We start from the raw sequence: 3,518 nt of genomic DNA, 5'->3' as shown, positions 1-3,518 counted from the left end.
GTCTCTCTGTAGTGTTGATATAATTAAGTAGTTTCTTTGAAAAGATTTTATCAATTACTTCCAGATATGAAATAACCTGATGATTAAAATATTCTGTGGACACAAACACACCGAACCGAGATAAGAAAGCATCTTTAGAGACCTAACACGTTAATGTCATTTACCTGACAGAGCAGTTCATCTGGCTTTTCTGAATCATTACTACACAAAAGGAGATCAGTCAGATTATTCATGAAGATAATGAATTACTCTCTGTACGATCTCAAAAGCCAGAATTTGACCATATGTTCACAGAAAACATCACTGCACAGGTTTAGCTAATGAACAGTGATAAGTAGGCCTATTAGCTTGTTGTGTTTGTCTCATCAAGTGGGCATTACCAAGGTAATATTGGGTCTTACAGATATCCCCAGCTTATAAGCTTACCTATCTCTTGCACAAAACATCTTGTTTAAATGTCCTAAAAATATGCAGTAATTGTAACAACAACTTACAAAGTTTGCTTTGGGTAAAATCAGCTTTGAAAAACAGCAAACTAAATGGGTTCTTGTTAATTTTTCTGATTGGAGTTGTTTACCTGAATGCACAATGAAATCAAACACAACTTGAGCCATAAGCAACATTATGTTTCCATAAATATTCCTCCAAGCAAGTGATGGAAAATACACAGTAATAACGGTTCATATTCCTTTTCCAGAACGGTTAAGCGATTATGCACTAAAACCTTTGTAGAGCAAAGACAGTGACAGACTGTCTGATGAAGATTTAGGGTGTAATTTCATTAGTTTCACTAAACCATTTAAGTGCCCGGCGTGTGGTCCATGTGTGCAAATGGGGTTTATAGCCCTGCATTCCACCACAGTACCCCTGGGCCCGAATGCCATGATGAGACAATCACATTCCAGCCCAGCCAAGAAAACTGCTGAGGGAAACTCCAGCGGCATACAGATCTGACCATAGGATTCTCAAATTGCAGTTTTGGGGACTCCCAGATATGCCTGATGCGAATTCCAAGGGGGTCCCTCAGTTTTCACTAAACTCATATTCAGCTAACACCTTATTAGGTTTACAGATAGTATAACCTTTCACATGCTATAATGTTCCATTTCTTTTCAAGTTACAACTGAAAACAAAATATTCAGCTTTATGCTTTTAAATATGAAAACATTGTATGGGAGTACATCAGAGCCATAAACAACTACCGCTGTTCATGTGACCACACAGGACTCAACATACAGCTGCTGCAAGCTATTCCTTGTTAGATGATTTAGTACAGCCAGAAAGCCATTATACAACAGCAGGACAGTGGTGTATTGTATGATGCAGTGTAACAGACTGATGACTACATCCAGATATCCTGCCAAGTTCTGCATGTACTCCATTTAAAACAACTTCTGACATTTACTTACCAATCTGTCCAAATACATGTGACTTGTCACATAAAAATACTGATTCCTAAACAAATAATGCAATTATTACTGTGCATAATTATTTCAGAGGAAAATTTCAGTCTAGGAATTTCATTAAGACTTTACATACCAGTTTATGTAAGAAATAGGTCCACTCTAATAATAACAACAACAAAAGCATACAGTAAAACTGACTTTGTTGACACTCCACCTGCCCTGCTGACATTCACCCCCTTCAGACTTGATCCTCCCCTTGGTGAAGACTGACCTACAACAGCCGGCAGGAGCAGCAAATCTGAGGCAAGAAGCGCAAAAAACGAAAAACATCTGGAAGTAATGAAAACTTCCAGGATGCCTGGGACCCACCCTCTCCCATGAGTCTTCACTGGCTTAATTGAGTTTTTCAGCTTTTAATCAAACTAAAAATGTTGGGACGTTGCAACATATCATGCATTTGGCGTGATGGTGGAAAAGTTCACAAACAAACAAATCAAAATGTGTTTCTGTTTAGGAGTTGACTAAGTTGAGAAACGGAGAATGGTAAAATGAACAACAAAGCAGAAAAGGGAGCGTCGCATTTATGAAAGCAATCAAAAGGGGTAAAAGTCGATGTCAGTAGGTGAAATCCTCCCCACGAGCCCACTATGATTATGACCAAACACAGTAATGAATGTACAATGGTGGGTTGTTAACGCACAGCTTTTCCAACGATAAGACACATAAAATCCCAAGAACTGTGTTCACCATGAATTCGCTTTGCAGTAAAATAGACACTTTTTGATAATATTAATATATATATATATATATATATATGTGAATATGGAGGAGTGGACTATTAATAAAGATGTTTTTCTTTTGGTTAGAGGCGCCTCACGGTACCGCGAAGACCCTGCGATGATGCTCTAAACAAAAAGGCACGCACTGAAGGAGCGACCACGAGACTCTCACACATCCTTTTAAAAGGGCTACAAACGCTTAATCGCCATCAAGAACTCAGTTAGTCTCAACATTAGGGGATAAATATAAGCGTGTAACTGGAAGTGGGGTGGTTTTTAGGGTATCAAAGACCCGTTACTTCGGAGAAATAGGACCGGTGGAATGGGCAAGACAAAAGAAGTCCAAGGCGCGTCGTCTGACGCGCTTTAAAATATAGTTAGTCAAACAAAGAGGAAAAAAAATCAAACTGAGGGAATGCAACTTATCTGCTGCTCTTACCTGCCTTCTGGAAATCCTTTCAGCCTTCTCGGCCCAGGAGCGCTCACTGACAGAGACAAAAACACCGCAGCCGAGATGCTCCGGGCCCCCTCCTGCTCCTCTTAAAGGGCCAGCAGCCACTAGAACAACCACAGAGGCCTGTGCATTGTATCACTGTCACGGTCGTCTGCAATTACCTGAAAGTCCCTCAATGACCTCCCAGGATGCATACAAAACAATAACAACAAAGAAAAACTCAAGGCAACGCAAACACTTTTATCACTTTTCTAATCACTAAAGGCTCCCAGAACCTCCTAGATAACACTAATTTGGTGAGCAGCCTCATAAGTAATCATAGGAACACCACTGAGAACAACTCCCTCCATTTTCAAACTAAACACCAGCGGGGATGAGCACACAATGTTTTTTTTTTTTTTTTTTTTTTCCAAGAAATGTTAGGAAATGGCCTCAGATGTTTTAATTCCTGCAAAAACTACTGTGGTCTGGTGAATATTTGTTATTTGTATTGAGATAAACTAGAATTTAGTTACATTACAACCTGGTGTGCGAAGACTAATCAACACATTTTGAATTTAAATATAATAGACTTTTCTCTGTTTCAAATACAGAATAATTACAAAACTGTCACAGAAACACGTCTTCACTGTTTCATTAAGAAGTTGAACTCTCCTATAAAACACGAATATTTCATTTATACTTTACAAGATACAAATTCAGTACCTCAGAGGATAATGAAAAATATAAGTTTAAGAGAAACAATACTGTAATTGGAAAACTTTGTACAGTAGCAAACATAAAACATGTTAATGAGACAACTCTGTTACCATCTGTATGGTTTCACCAATAAAAGTGTGCAAGACGCATTGGAAGAGATATTTAATGGAAAGCAGAGTA

At 38.5% G+C, this 3,518-nt stretch overlaps 1 protein-coding gene across 1 annotated transcript in view; it reads right to left on the bottom strand.

Annotated features, from left to right (window-relative positions):
* The window catches only part of kank2 (KN motif and ankyrin repeat domains 2), a 17,276-nt gene extending 14,621 nt beyond the window's left edge, over positions 1–2,655 (bottom strand). The window contains exon 1 of the mRNA XM_079252626.1: positions 2,625–2,655. The gene's annotated coding sequence lies outside the window, so the exon portion shown is untranslated. The remainder of the gene's footprint in view (positions 1–2,624) is intronic.
* Between the last annotated feature and the right edge of the window lie 863 nt (positions 2,656–3,518).

Source organism: Telmatherina bonti, assembly GCF_933228915.1.
Source record: "Telmatherina bonti genome assembly, chromosome: 14".
Classification (NCBI taxonomy): Eukaryota; Metazoa; Chordata; class Actinopteri; order Atheriniformes; family Telmatherinidae; genus Telmatherina; species Telmatherina bonti.
This window is presented reverse-complemented; position numbering and strand designations above follow the sequence as displayed.